This window comes from Protomyctophum bolini, assembly GCF_963924005.1.
Source record: "Protomyctophum bolini genome assembly, contig: SCAFFOLD_108, whole genome shotgun sequence".
Taxonomy (NCBI): Eukaryota; Metazoa; Chordata; class Actinopteri; order Myctophiformes; family Myctophidae; genus Protomyctophum; species Protomyctophum bolini.
This window is the reverse complement of record NW_027665563.1, coordinates 170,311-187,156: the sequence shown is the minus strand read 5'-3', so window position 1 is coordinate 187,156 and position 16,846 is coordinate 170,311. Positions and strand designations below refer to the sequence as shown.

Below are 16,846 nucleotides of genomic sequence, written 5' to 3'. Positions count from 1 at the left end.
AACAAAGCAGAAGACATAACCCGAGTTGTTTAAGCAAGTCTCTGACTCTCATTCACCCTCTAAGTAGGCCAGTTTATGTTTGCAATCTTGAATATAGCCTGTGTTATGAATGCTTAAAAGGTTTTGAATTTAGTTTGTTATTTAATGGCTCTTTGTATTTTTTTATACAACTATGGGACGTCATCGGCGTCCCTCCCAACTATAGGACGCATCCGGCGTCCCTCCCAACTATGGGACGCATCCGGCGTCCCTCCCAACTATGGGACGTCATCCGGCGTCCCTGCCAACTATGGGACGCCATCCGGCGTCCCTCCCAACTATGGGACGCCGGATGGCGTCCCTCCCAACTATGGGACGTCATCGGCGTCCCTCCCAACTATGGGACGCATCCGGCGTCCCTCCCAACTATGGGACGTCATCGGCGTCTACATTACAGATCTAATTGGTCAATCCACATGTTTTACAGTGTGTGTGTGTGTGTGAACTACATTTCTTGGAGGGAGAAGCATGCATGCATACGCACCATAGAGTTATTAAACACCAATGGACGCTAGAAGAACTACATTCTGACCCTCTAAAAACTACATGTTCCAAAACACCACTGGACGCTAGAAAAACTACAATCTGAGCCTCTAAAAACTACACGACGGGACGGGACGCTATGTCAATGAGCATTAGCTTAAGTTATTCATTATTGTCTTATCTTTATAGCTATTATTAAGGGTTATCGTTGTTTTAAAGGACAGTCCATTCATTGTGTAATTAATTAGGCTACTAATAGTTTGATGTGTTGAAATAAAGAACAGTTTTTACATCAAATGTAGTACTGTTTAGTTTTTACATCATTTGAAAAGCTAGCTAGGAGGCTAGCAGTCACAGAGTTCGATAGGTCACTGGATTTCAATGTTACACACCGGAAACCTCAACCAGAATCTGGTCACTTCAGCGCTAAACAACCTTTATTTATAACTCGATGTAAACAACAGACATTCCTGCTTTTAATAACGTATAAAACCTTTCAACAGCTACAGTACTGATTATTGATGATGTTTAGCAACGTATACAACTATAAACATTATAACAGTTAGTGTCTCTCAGTAGAAACGCCATTAGATTATAGTTTAAGTTTATTATTGCTTTAAAATCAAGCTTTGTGGACGGTTAATCTACAATGTGCCGTATGCGGTTATCACCACCAGATGGCAGCAAAGCCTTTATTTTGCATATATATTGTAAATTGAGCTGTAAAATGAGGGGAAATCGTTTTGTCTGTAGTTTCTAGTTTCATTAATTGTCTCCACCATGCCGAAGGCATGGGGAGCTAATCTCCGGCACCGTTAACCTGGACGATGCCAAATTTTGCACACACACTCCCTGGATGCCAACGATGAACCTCTGGCCCAAAATTTCCAGAACGGCCTGTTATAGCGCCACCAGGAGACCGCTTTGTGCAAAACAAGTTTTTGGACAGTACAACTGCAAATTTGGTCCAAACATCACGCAAATTGGTACACAGTCTCTCTAGAGCCATTCAACGAAACGGGTCTTTCAGATTTCTCAGACTCCATCCTGATTGGCTAAGATTGGCTTCCAAAGTTCGCAGGAGTGCTCAGTTTCAAACAAAAAGCTGTAAATCATGAACACATCTTGTGATTGCTGTGAAATTGTGCACACAATGCAAAACTTATATTATTGTTATTAATGTTATATACAATTATATAAAATAAATAATTATGTTTTAGAACGTATTTAAATCCAAACATTTACTATCGTTACTGTAACCCTAGGCTATAGGTACATACTAGTAACTAGACCCTGTTGTAAACAAGTGTAATGCTTCATGGTGTCGTCCACTCACAGTCAACAGTCTTTGTATTGAGTTTGTGCTTAAAATGTACTGTAATTCTGCAAACTGTTAATAAATATTTCAATCAATCAATCAAAAAGACGGACCACAAACTTATATTATTGTTATAGTGTTATACAATTATATAAACCCTAAATAATATTATATCATTTAGTAATAAAATGTTGAAATGTATTATAGTTGTATTAAATAATGTTATATTCTTTAATTAAACAATAAAATATTTATTTTTATTAATAAGAATGTGCCAGGTAGCAAATAAAAGCCGGACCACGCAACCCGGACCAATATTTAACCCATTTTGGGCGGGAACCCCTTTGGTGTTTTAAGCATTATGTTATGCTTTAGCCGTTGAAAAATAGCAGATCTACAAGCTCATAGCACAGCACCGAGTGCAGCGCTACGAGCTTGTAGGTCTGCTATTTTTGAAATATCGTGAAAATGTGGTGCAAATCTTTGAATATATATTCTTTCAGAGGGAACATTTTTAACTCATACATTTGCTTCTGGGGAGGTCTCTGGAACAACATATTTTCAGATGGGGGTCGGCGGCCAAATACACATAATTCTGGGGGTCCTCGACATGAAATATTGAGCACCACTGATAGAGAAACATGAGGTATTTCAGACATTTTTTTAACTTCGACGTCAGGCCTAAATGGGTTAACTGAAAAGAAAGAAAAAGAAAACCTGACTATTATTCATAATAACTCACCACACCAGATTACTTAAAGTGCAAAGACATATTATGTTTATTGGTGGAGCTTTGAGCTGTGTGGTTTCCATGCCACAATGTAACTACACATATTCGTGTCTGTTGTCCAATAGTTGCTCCATAGATTAAAAATAATATATATGTATGACGTAAGATAGTCTCCCTGTTGAGTTTCACTGTAAAGCAGGGCTCAAAGGCACACTTTTGGCACACATACTAAAGTGAACTAAAGGAGATTCTTGGGGAGACGTGAATTTAAAAATAAATCCACAGAGCAACTATATTTGGAGGTATGAATCTCACCAACACTTGGCGTTATCATGATGTTAACACAGCCCAAACCTCTAAAAATACGGGGAAGCAGCTTTTTGCTTCTACGGGTCGACGGCATGGAACAAGCTCCCACTGTGCCTTCTTCAGGAAGCCTCTGTAGACATTTTTAAAGCACAGCTCAAGACCCACTTCTACAACATTGCTTTTAATTGAGCTTTTATTTTTTGTTATTCATGTCCTCACTGTATTGCATTACTGCTTGTTTTTTAATGTCTTTGCCTTGCTTTTCTTTTTTTCTCCATTGCTCTGTAAAGCACTTTGAGCTGCATTTCATGTCATGAAAGGTGCTATACAAATAAAGTTTTATTATTATTATTATTACTATTATTAACAAAGTTAATTGCGCTTCAAACGTTTTTGAGAAGGAAAAAAAAGAATCTGAATCAGATCCGTGCCACATCCAGACTGGAATCCGATTTTTACAAATGCGACTTGAGCCACATTCAGAGGTGGTTTCAAGTCTGATTCAAATCTCATTGCAGATGCAGTGTGAACGGTCGGGGGAAAATATTTGACTGGCTGTGACTGCAGTCTAAATGGGGCATTACTACATATCTGTAGTCTTGTTTCTCTTGTTGTCTCCTTGATTTGATAAGCGAGAAACACCAACACACACTCACAAAGTCACTCAAGTGAAAAAACAATAAATATACTTTATATAAAAAAAATAAAAGTGACCAAAGTGTTCTTGTGCCTCAATGTCAGAAATGTGAGAGTTCACCGGAGGTGGGAGGAGCATTAAATGCCAACCTGGCTGAAAACACAATCTCCTCCCCTCAGTGGTGTTGGTGATGGCTCACGGACACAGACGGCGGCTGCAGTTTCTCAGACGAGCGGTCTTTGCTCTCCGGGTCCAAAGCAGAGTCGATGTCCTGCGTCTGCTGTTTCATCCACATGTCAGTAACTGTGATAGAGAAACAAACAGAAAGCTATTGACCGACCGATAACATTGGTAATGATAAATATGGACTCATGTCGCAGTTTCACCGTTTGTACTTAGACATGCATGGCTTAATCTTTGAGACAAGAATATGCTACTAACCAACCAACCAACCAACCAGGTAGCTCACAACGTGTCACGTTGAGAGCTTGTAGATTAGATATTTTCGGGGCGCAACCCAGCAATCTTTAGCTAGTGGAGATGCGGTGTAACGACATGGATTTCTAAACAAATTTGTTCAACGCAAAATGCTGTGTTTAAGTTCAGGAGACGTAAGTTCAGGAGACTGCGGCCTTCTGGAATGGCATGGAAAGGAGAGGAGGGCATTTTGCATTTCTTCCACCATGTAGCAAACGCTGCATTCGTGGTCTGGAGAGGGCAGTTGTTTTACAGACGGGTAAAAGGGCAGGGGCTGAAGCCCCCTTTGATGTCTGTGTGTCTGTGTGTGAATGAATAGAACACAACGTGTAGATCTATACATCCACTAACCTGGCGACATGCGCTGCATACTTCTTCTGTAGCTTGCATATGGGGGCAGATTTATGGAGGAACTGCACGGCGATATCTGGAAGAGCAGCAAACAGACGTGATGATGAGACACATTAACCTCATTGAGAGCAGAGAGCAGATTCTACAACATGTCTTCTAAATCAGGGGTGGGCAACTTTGGATATGGACAGGGCCACACTCACTCCAGAGGGCCACACTGCATATACTGTTGTAGTAGCCAAGATAGCAGATCTACAAGCTCAAAACATGTCACACTGCGACACGTTTTGAGCTTGTAGATCTGCTATTTTTGCTGTATTTGGATTGAAATATATTTTTATATTGAAAACTACTAGTAACTGGTGTACTGACCATGGTATTACTGTGCTTAACTGACCAGCCAACTGGCCTGACCAGAACCCCACAGAGATTCTAGGTTGTATTGTCAAGAGGAAGGTGTGAGACATGAGACTGAACAATACAAATTAACTTACGGCTGTTATCAAAGCAAACCTGGGCTTCCATAACACCTCAACAGTGCCACAGGCTGGTCACCTCCATGCCACGCCCCATTGATGAAATGGTTTGTTCAAAAGTAGCCCAGATCAAGTATTGACTGCATACATAAATATACTTTTTTAGTGGTCTCGTAAATATTCTAATATTTTGAAATAGGATTTTTAGATTTTCATGAGCTGTACGCCATACTCATCAAGATTAAAACAAAAGTCAGATACAAGGCCTGGTTACAAAATTAATTTGGAAGGGGGAACGACCAAGGCTGAAAAATACAATTATTTACCAAAGTAAACAACAAGGTGGATTTGAATTGCCCAATTTAGAATTATATCACATCTCCTTCCGCTCATCCGCTCACTTGAGAAATGGTTTTCCCAAGAAGAGAATATCCCATGGCTTCTGATGGAACGCAGTATAGTCACACCCTACAAATTGAATGAAGTTCTGTTCAGTGGCACATTGAGTAAATACTGCCAACAAAAATGTGGTCCTCTCATATCTCATTCCATTCATATATGGCAACAAGCCGAAGAAATTGGAAAATGGAATGTTAAATGGCACATACTGTACATACACCAATTTTTAAAAACACGTCATTGTGCTTAGAACGCAAACCCTTGGTCTTTCCATCCTGGTCCAGTTGTGGCATCCATACTTTATTTCATCTAGATTCATCCCATTATAAAAAAATCTAGAGTTGCAAATTGCTGCTAGTCTATCAACTAGGCTTGATAGATAGCCTGATATAGTCTGGGCTTTAAATGAGCTGTACTGTACTTTGTTTGAATGTGTGAAAGGTGGTATATAAATAAAATGGCCTACTTGCTCAGACTGAGGTAACGCATATATATATATATATATATATATATAGGGTTAGGGTTAGGACAGGACCCACCAACGAAAGATCAATGGATGGACATTATTGAGGAACTGCATTCTATGGAAAAACTAACATTCATACTTAGACTACAAGAGGATAAATTCTATAAAAAATGGGAAAAGTGGAATCTCTTCTCTCAGCCTAGCGATATTGCAATAGAATTTCATTGAATGTTTATTGTAATATGAAAAATGCAGCCTTTTCTTTTACTTTTTGTCTTTTTTTTCTTGTTAGTTGAGTTTTTGTCTGTCTGTTCTTCCTTCAATAAAAATTAAGTGGGAAGTGAGGTGCTCCTATCATTATATATCATCATATTTGGTGGACATTTGATCTAATTTCTTTCATTCTCAATAGCAAATATTGAGACCTGTGGGGACAAGCTGTATAGCAAAAAAGGGAAGGGAAAATGTTCATGGTGGACTGAATACATTTCTCCATGGTCTGAATAAATAAGTTTCATATTTTATTGTTAAACCTTAACCCGGCATGTGATGAACTCTGCAGTGCTCAGTGCTCAGAAATGCAATGTCTTAATGCCACAGTTAGGTATGAACGTGACTAATGCACTGACATGGAGATGTTTACAAGTGTTAATTGGTATACTGCGTTATACTCTTTTATTAATACAATGTATTGCGTTATATATATTGTCTGTGCTCCTTACTTTTTGGGTAGGTGCTCCTAATTTTTTGCTAGTGCTACTAACTTTTTAATTTGGGAGCACTGGTGCTACCAAGAAAAGTTAATTTCGAGCCCTGGGTTCACAGACATGCCGGTCTGACAGACAGACAGCAATCACTAGGGCTAATTAGCCCTATAAAAAATAGAAGTCCATCAGTGCAATTCGGCCAGTCTATAGTTTTAAGCCAGATCACCTTAATTAATTATAATATGGGCAACTGTAGCTGTGTAGGCTGTAGGCTACTACATTGATCTCATCATGAGATCAATCATGTTTGGTGACAAATGTCCCGCAAATCATTTTAATATGACGACATCATGCAATGAACCTGCACAAAGAGGATATAGGCTACCCGCCGTATATGGTTGAACATTTAAATAGCTATATGCCTACCTACGTGTCCATGATCAGAACAAATCCATTCTCCACATGGCATTTAGACAGATGACAGTGAGATGATATTAATCTATTCCCTGCATGAATCAATGCAGCTCTGATATCTATTTTACTTCTGCAGGCGAGTGTGCAATTGTTCTTTCATATTTTTATAACCCTGCAGTGCAGTCATCAGTAAGGGCTTTTATCATTGCCGAGTTGTAATATAGCATTTGGTCGTGTGGTGAACAGTACAAATTAACTTCTTTCTCATTATGTGAAAGTAACTGTAACATCAGTTAACTTATTAATGTTCTGACATTTAACAAGGAGTGAAGCAATGCGTGCCAAGTTGGCAAGTTTAGTTTATAATTATATACAACTTGCGCTGTTTACTTGAAGATCTGTCCGTGCAGAGACCCTCCTGTCAAAATGAACTGCTCATCGCGGCTGTTGTATAAAATTTAAAGTTTGGAATCCTCTGTGCAGGCTATGATGACGTATTTCGATATTTCCTGTTGCCTTATATTGTGTTGAATGGGCATGGATGTTCCAACTAACCAGGCGACACCAGGCGAATCGCTTGGGAAAAATGCGGAAAGGATACACTCAGCGATCCGCAATTGAAGTGATTACACCATGCAGGTTCCCTGAATATCACAGGAGCAAATCGCAGCTTGATCGGACGGATAAATACGATATCATATTACGCATCTATTTACGCATCAGTTACACTGTGGCGTATTTCTCCTTTGTGAATGAGGAGAGGACCATAGTGTGTATATTGTATAGTGTTATAGTCAGGGCTGCACATAAGCGGTGCGCCAGTGTGCATGCGCCGTCAAAATTCATAATGCGCCGGGAAGCGCTTCTGCACCAACAGCTTACAGCTGGGGCCACACAGAGAGCATTTCGCACTGACTGCCACTCAAAGTACCGTAGCTACTACTGGCTAATCACAGCACGTCTTGCACAAGTGCACTGGCCATTGTGGCTAATCACAGCGTGTCCTTAGTCAAACGAGGGAGGATTCCATGCTGCTCACTGCTTGTTTTCCAGATGCTGGAGCAAGTGTGCGATGCCGTTTCTCACGGACTGGCACTGCTGCTGCACAATATGAAGCTTATCAACATGACAACAGCGTGCCCCGACATACTGTCCCTTATTATCGTAAAGTCGGGTAGTGTACACTGTTTATTTTGCACCGAGGAGCAATGTGTGTCTGTCTGACTGTCTGACTCTGTGTTGACTGTGTACATTGCCTCAGTCAGGGAAGCCTGACGTATGCTTCGCCGTACGACGTGTCATATGTTAAACAAATAGCCGATCTGCAAGCTCACAACGTGTCGCCTCCGCAACACGTTGTGAGCTATTAAATAATTAAAAAAAAGAAATCTAAATATTGCTTTGATGCTCATATTATCCTTAGGAAGTATTAAGAAGTTTGTATTAGAATATGCATGATATAGGGCTGGAATACACATGGACCTATAGCTGCAATTTGCAACTCGATTTTTTTAAATAATGGGATGAATCTAGAGTTTAGTTGCAATACTCTCCATTGACTCCCCAGTCCCCACTTATCCAATAAATATCGCTTTGCTATAAGTTATTCATGCATCCCTCTTTTATCCATCCGGCGAGACGGGTCGCCGCATTTTAAGAGCACCAGTAACTCCTCCAGGTGCTCCTCTGAGTAGGCTACTAGACCAAAAAAGTTGTGTGCAGCCCTGGTTAGTGGTTATAGTGTGTATATTGTACAGTAGGATTCACATACTGTGTGTGTGGAGGTCCAGGTTCATTACTGAAGTCAGGAGAAAGTCCTTTAGACGCGTCTCTTCATAGACATGTAGCTGGGTGTTGGAGACTCTGCTCTGTGGTACAGACTTCTGGAATCATAACATTGTTTGTGTTAATGACATTGTCAATTCTTTTTTTTATTTGTATTATTGTTACATTTCATTTTATTTATACAAGGGTAACATCTTTTAGTTTCCTCTCACAACATTGCAGCAAAAAGAAAACTAAAATTGCAAAAAACATTATATAAATTGTTTTGTTGTAGTTTTACTATGCATGTAAAATCCTGTAGTTACAGGGCCTGGCCAAGAGGGGGCACAAGTACACCAGATTAGGACTAGGCAGTCAGTAGGAGGCAGAGCCATATAGATTGATCTTAAATCCCTTTATTTTAGTTTTATAGTAATAGACAATAGTACAACATAAACATTACAGAGACTTTAGTTGTCACTGTACAATACTTACTAAATATACAATACAATAACCGGGGATAGTTTAAACATGGCTTGTTGCATATACTGTACACAATCACATACTGTACATATTACTGTTCACATACTATACATGCACACAAGCAGCCAGCCCGTCTACTGAACACCACACTGATTTGTACCACTTCATTCACAAACTGCACACACAGTAACTTACAATCTGTAGATTAACTTTGAACAGGATTCATACAACATTATTAGATGTTATGTCTTGTTTTTGTCATTCATGTAACTTAGCATGAGATCACAAAGTTGTATTATAGTGTTGTGTATATCAGTGGTTCCCAAAGTGGGGTCCGGGGACCTCCAGGGGTACTTGAGGGAGTTCCAGGGGGGACCCAGCTAGATGATAGTTATGAACCAACTGGACCCTTATGGGACTGTAACTCAGAGACCCGTTAGGGTCCATTTGGTTCCATTTGTACACTCTCAGAGTTAAATTAGCATTGATTTTACAATATAAATTGGGGGTCCCAGAGATAGAAATGCCATTAAATGGGGATATGTAGACTAATGCATGTCAAACTGGGGGTCCTTGAAATTAAACGGGTTGAGAATCACCGCTAGAGCCGTACAAATCTTCTCTTATGGGGGGTCCCTGGCATATATTTTTTGGGGGTCCTTGACGTGAAAAAGTTTGGGAACCGCTGGTGTATATAATGCTGCTGCATTGTCTGAAGGAAGCCAAGTTTCACTCTTATGTACATGTAGTGTACACAAGATGGAAGAATAAAGTACAACATTGAACCTTGAATTGTATAGGAGGATTCACATACGTTGTATCTGGAGGTCCAGGTTCATTACTGAAGTCAGGAGGTTCATGACTCTTCATAGACACAGATGGAGGCTCTGCTCTGTGGATGTGATGTTTGTCAGCTCCCTCCTCCTCTCTCTCCTCACACTGACTCATCTTTGGTCTTCAGGAAACCTGTCAAGATTACAGTCACAATACACCAGGAAACAGTCAATGCTGGCCTAGTCCAGGCACATGCCACATAATGCCACATAATAGGCTCTTATTGTCGCGTCAGCTCGTCGCTTGTAACTATCAACAAAGGCACAAAAGCCAAAAAACGAATCTTAAAAAAATGAGAGGAAATGTTTGCTGTATACATAATGCGCGTGTGCACACACGCACGCACGCACGCACGCACACGCACACGCACACGCACACACACACACACACACACACACACACACACACACACACACACACACACACACACACACACACACACACAGACGTGCAGAGAATGTTAGAGGGGCTAACATTTCTAAAATCTCACTCTCAGCGGTTCTTGTATTTTTTTACTGAGGTTAATGTTAGGCATGATTTTGATTGACAGGAAACCGAGGAACATCATTTATATTAGCAGTATGATTCCAAACATGTGTCATAGGCTTGTGATTGTAACATAATAACTGCACCCATAATGTTTATGTCCTATGCATTTTTCCTTTTTTTTGTGGACCAAATAAAATAATTCAAATGTGTGTGTGTGTGTGTGTGTGTGTGTGTGTGTGTGTGTGTGTGTGTGTGTGTGTGAGGTCAGTATCTCTTGTCCTCAGGGGGCGTGGCCACCAGTACTTCCTGGTTGCTGAAGTCCAAGGCTGCAGTGAGGTGGAACGCCATGTTGGATCCAACGACCAAGTATTCTAGGAGCGCAAAGACGGTGTAGACTGTCACACACACACACACACACGCACGCACGCACGCACGCACACACGCACGCACACACGCACGCACGCACGCACGCACACACGTGTAAGAAAGAAACAGACAGACAGAAATTATTATAAAGAGGTGTCCAATATTAAAGTTTTTTTTTCCCCCTGCTGTCATTTTAACATCTGACTTCTGTGTTTCACCCCAGATGGTTTTTAAGTTGCTTGATTCAATATTTAGATATTTGATATTAACTTTACCTTCCTATATAAACCAATTGTAACTTCACACACGTCTCTGCTTCTGGTGACTGATATTGTCCTTCTAATGAACGTTAGACTGGTTGAAAAAATGAAAACACACGTCTCTGCTTCTGGTGAAAAACGACGGTGCCATACAAAGTTAATACACCATTGCACATAAAAACAACTCCAGGGTGTCTAATGAAGTACTGTCACCTCATAGACACATGGAAAACTGGAAAAATACAAAAATTGTGGCACTCCATCTTTAAGTAAATGTATGTAGTTACTTTCCACCACTGCCATTAACGAGAGCTTTCCAAAAGCAAAACGGTTAACCACTAAATCCCTACTTTATACTTAGACGTACAATGGTGTCTTGCTAACACAAGCTCACAAGACATCACATCACAACATGTTGTGAGCTTATAAATCTCATATTTTTGGCATTTCTGAAAGTCTAAGAAGTATAAGAAGTTTGAACAATTATGAAAATGTGCCCTCACCCACTGCCTGTTCGCTTCTTCTCGCCCTAAAACGATTCATAGTGCACCTGTATACCTACCTATACATTTCCCGGTGAGTTTGAGCAGGGCTTTGCTGAGCGATCCGGGATAGGTCAGGGACAGAGACTGCGTCTGCGGCCAGCGGGGCGTAAGTGACCGTCACCCGCAGCGACGCACCGGGAGCCACCTCCCCGTTGGTGACGTCACAGCTGAACTCTGACCCGAGCAGGGGTGAAGCACCAGGCAGCCGAGAGAGGGAGAAGGAGGTCATCACCTGGAGGAGAGGGAGGGAGGGAAGGAGAGTGGAGAGAGAGTAGTTAGGGAAAGTAAGCCAAATGTGTGACCAACCTGCAAAATAAATGCTTAGACCAATAGCTTTCTTCACAAAATATGTTCATAAAAGGTGTCTACTATCACCTCTCAATTTGTTCCAACCCAACTCCCTTGGGAAACTTTGCGACAGGTGCTGAAAGTTCTAGTTCCAAGTACCATTAACAACCTGAACCTATATGCAAATTTACTAATTTCCATTTTGCTTTAAGTAGCATGTGACGTGTCAAACTATAGGGGTTTTTCATGATTCTGTTTTGCACAAAGACGTTTTAGCCGGCCCAGGCGGTGGCGTAACCGTTTGGGCACCCGACTGGTAATCCAGTCGCAGTGTGCCGCGGGTTCGACTCCCGAGCCCGACACGGCCTTTACTGCATGTCATCCCCCCATCTCTCTCCCGTTTCCTGTCAGCCTACTGTCTGTCCCTTCAAAAACCAATAAAAGGCGTAAGCCGCAAAAAATATCTTAAAAAAACAAAACGTTTTAGCCCAAGGAGAAAACCCCTAGTTTGACCCGTCACATGCTACTTAAACTAAAGCAGATTAAAAATGAGAACATTTTGCCTGCATATAGGTTGTTAATGGTACCCCAACTTTCAGCAGCTGTCACAAGGTTCGGTTGGAACAAATTGAGAGGTGATATTTGTGAAGAAAGCTATTAGTCATATTTTGCAGATTGGTAACTTTCGCGGACTAGAGAGAGAGAGAGGTACAAGGAGGATGCGTAAACTGTGCATGTCTTCATTTTCTACTCACAGGGGAAGGATTGGTAACATCAAAGTGTTTCTGCACACTGACACCCACAGGTACATAGCCTAAGTGGAGCGCTGCGCTGTCCACTTCCTGCTTCCTGTCTGAGCTCTTCAGCTGCAGATATGGGTACTTTGCTACAAAGGTATATTAAGAAAATAACGGGGAAGAAAAAAAAGAAAGGAGTGCAGACGGAAAACCCAGGGCAAAAATAGGGGAAACATGGAGGCAGATTCAGATAAACTCATCCACACACGATCACCCTTGTTTCAGCTTTAGACGCTGTTGTTCTACTCCAGTGTTTCCAAAACTGGTGTTCAGGCCTGCCAAAGATCGTGAGGCCTTGTATGTTTAAGTAAGGTAATCCAACCCATGAGAAGCAATAAAGAACCATTGCCGTTGTGTGAAATATATTAATCTAAAACTCTTTCAATTAAATAACATTGACATTTGACAACAATACACGTGATGGAGGCAATGTACACAATACAGGGAAAACATCATGTTCAAAGTAAGTTTTAAATACTATTACAATATAAGTGCAGCCATTCCTATAACTAAAACAATATTGTGTTCCCAATAACTGTCAGTAAAAAAAAGGAAAGGAGGAAAATAATAATAATCTATAAATAGATTTCTGGCTCATGTCATCCAATATCGAATGATATGCAATAAAAACTATCCAACTACTCAAATACCCTACAATTAAATATTCTCTGTTTTGTCCCTCGGTCAACATGAATAGGCCTAATAAATGTTATGAAAGTCATATACCGGTATAATTTATAAATAATGATGACATTGTAATTTCACAACACTTGAATCCTGCTATATTAGGAGACATTTTTGTTGTTGTTGTTATTATTATACATGGAAGGAAATAATGCCCACATCAGAGGTGGGACATAGTTTCAAGTATATTGTAACAAGATTTGCAAGCACTAGTAACAATGAAACAAAGATAAAGTGAAACATTTTGGAAAGGTTCTTGAAATAATTAAATAATGTTATTATTACAGCCCATATGATCCTGTTAACAGCAAAACAGTGACTAAGAAGAAGTGGTCTTGCCCATGCAGTCTAGTAGGCTACAACCTATGATCAAATAAATAGAATATTGTACGGATATTCTATAAGGTTCTTGTGTTGTTCTTCTTGCTTACTGTAAATCGCTCTGGATTAAAAGCGTCTGCTAAATGCCTAAATTGTAAATTGCAAATGTGTTCAATCCAGATGAAAAGGACAGAGCAAATATCTTTTACAGGAACATTCCATTATTAGCAAGAGAGACAGTCTCATTTCTTTACACAATTGGTATGGTCACTGAACTGAGATGTATTTACTATTTTCCATGTTCTGAAGTGTGATTTCTATTTCATGACGTGCTGGTATGTGCGCCCCAACGTCAATAGGCAATCTGCAAGCACACAACGTGGCAGTGGCGTTTCCGGACGTCTTTGACTGTGTAAACTAAAGCCTGTATCCTGTTTAAAGTTTAATTTAAAAGGTAAATAAACCTATCACAACACAACAGAGTGGCATCATACAAATATATACATTTGTATGATGCTTGTATGACTTTAAAATCATAACTTGCATTTACCACCCGTCTGCCTGTATGTTATCAATGTGAATCAATATGACAATTTCCAAACCAACATAAAGTGGAGATATACAACCTTAGCTTACATCACATGTCAACACGCTATTTTTGATATTTGTCGCATGAGAAGTTATGGGCTCAAGTCAAGTGGTTAACATGTCTGCACATAATGTGCATGCCGTGCACCGATCTGTGGGAGATCTCATTTAGTCAGTCTTAGCGACCATACTGCTTATTTTTGGCCACAAGCGATCCCTGCCTCAAAGTAACTCTTATCTTGTACAAATGCAAAATCTAAGCTGCTTTCCCGGTTGCCCCACTTGTCCGGTTTGTGTGCGGCAAGCAATAACACCCCGCAGGTCCGTAGTTTTCAATAAAAAAAGGTGTTTTGATCCACTCTGTCTCGGAATCTAAATATTGGGCTAAGTCTGAGGAAGGAGCAACAGCCTGAAGCGTCACCTGGACTACATGACCATGCCATATTTGGTTGAGAAACTACTGTATTGCCTCTCAGGGCAACATTACCTTTTGTTTTATTTGAATAGAGCACCGAAGTCCTGACGTAACTCGCTCATCCCTTCGATTCCCCTGGTTCGCGGAAGTAATTTCTCTATGGAGAATAACATGGGGTGATCTTAATATCGTCTACTATAAGCGTTGTGGTCCAAAAATAAACAAGCTGTCTCGGCGTTATTGTCAGGGAGGTGTCTCTGTATCGTTTGCAACAGTCAGTCACTCATATATGATACAGTCTGCTTCTAGCGAAAATCTAACTAATTCAGCAGCAGTAACATTAGCGTTTTCTCTCAGTCAGTTGATTCTTCATATCCATATGAGTGAAGCGGCCGGGGTGACATGTTTATTTTTCAAACACAGTTGTTATATGAGGCGATCTAAAATCGCCTCAATGGGGATTTCAATGCAACTAAACAAATACATGAACCTGGGGACTGACGCCCTCTACTGAAAGTGACGTCAGACTTCGGCGCTCTATGGTCTCAGATTGCATCAATTTCCTAAAGGTTCAGGTTCAAGGTAACAACTCTCGCCTTGCGGTTATCAGTGTCATGTGTTACTAACCAAGTCCTTCAAGAAGAACAGTGCAGAGGTTCTCAAGCTCCTCCCCTTCCTCTCCAAACTAGCAGCGGGCCTCTTGCTGATGCAGCAGCGCCTCTTGTGGTCGGAAGACCACTGCGAATTGACACTGCTCACCAGGCTTCAGCAGGCCTCGCTCTGGGCTGAGTTGGAATGGCGCCACACTCACCCACTGAAAACATGTCTGCAACTTACTGAGAGAGGGGTGAGTGGGTGAGGGCAGGCCAGAGAGAAGAGACATAAATGGTGATGGTAGAGGGAGGGAGGGAGGGTGGTTGAAAGACTCATTCCCCATGCCTTGCTTTCTTCACACTTCTTCACCCAATGTGCAGAAATCAGAAATGTCTAAAATAATGCGACACGTTGGTTTTTGAAAAGCTTTCATCAAAGTTTTTCAAATGTATTAGAATCAATTTAGCACTTTTTGACAAAATATCAGTCAAAACATTGGTAATCAATCATCTAGTTCTAGTACTATCCAAACTTAGGATCACACAAACACACACACACACACACACACACACACACACCTGGCATTTCTGAACAGGAAAGTGGTGTGTGAGGAGTGCTGCACGGCACAGAGCGGCAACAGCACCGATTCGGGGATCTCCACTGAGTGGCGTGGAGCGGCGGCACGAAGGGTGACCCGGAAGTAATTATCTTGGCAAATTATTTTGCAGGCAAATTATTTTGCAGGCAAATTATTTTGCATGCAAATTATTTTGGCAAATTATTTTGGCAAATTATTTTGCAGGCAAATTATTTTACAAAATACTTTTTACAAAATACTTTTTACAAAATACTTTTTACAAAATACTTTTTACAAAATACTTTTTACAAAATACTTTTTACAAAATACTTTTTACAAAATACTTTTTACAAAATACTTTTTACAAAATACTTTTTACAAAATACTTTTTGGCAAATTATTTTGGCAAATTATTTTGGCAAATTATTTTGGCAAATTATTTTAGCAAATTATTTTGGGGGGCAAATTATTTTGGGGGGCAAATTATTTTGCAGGCAAATTATTTTGCAGGCAAATTATTTTGCAGGCAAATTATTTTGCAGGCAAATTATTTTGCAGGCAAATTATTTTGCAGGCAAATTATTTTGCAGGCAAATTATTTTGGCAAATTATTTTGCAGGCAAATTATTTTGCAGGCAAATTATTAGGGTTTTGGCAAATTATTTTTTTAGGCAAATTATTAGGGTTTTGGCAAATTATTTTTTTAGGCAAATTATTAGGGTTTTGGCAAATTATTTAGCAGGCAAATTATTTTGCAGGCAAATTATTTTGCAGGCAAATTATTTTGCAGGCAAATTATTTAGCAGGCAAATTATTTTGCAGGCAAATTATTTTGGGCGGCAAATTATTTTGGGGGGCAAATCATTTTGTCAATTTTCAAATTTGAAGAAATACTTTTTACAAAATACTTTTTACAAAATACTTTTTACAAAATACTTTTTACAAAATACTTTGTCAAATTATTTTGCAGGCAAATTATTTTGCAGGCAAATTATTTTGCAGGCAAATTATTTTGCAGGCAAATTATTTTGCAGG

At 40.1% G+C, this 16,846-nt stretch overlaps 1 long non-coding RNA gene across 2 annotated transcripts; it reads right to left on the bottom strand.

The window, feature by feature from the left end:
- Positions 1-3,548: 3,548 nt before the first annotated feature.
- LOC308312239 lies at positions 3,549-10,217 on the bottom strand. Of its 2 annotated transcripts, none has more exons than XR_013963753.1 (4): positions 9,868-10,217; positions 8,578-8,689; positions 4,345-4,420; positions 3,549-3,819 (listed from the first exon to the last, which is right to left on the bottom strand). It is a non-coding gene; the product is annotated as an uncharacterized lncRNA (long non-coding RNA). The 2 variants fall into 2 exon arrangements; XR_013963754.1 differs by having other exon boundaries at positions 8,578-8,686.
- Between the last annotated feature and the right edge of the window lie 6,629 nt (positions 10,218-16,846).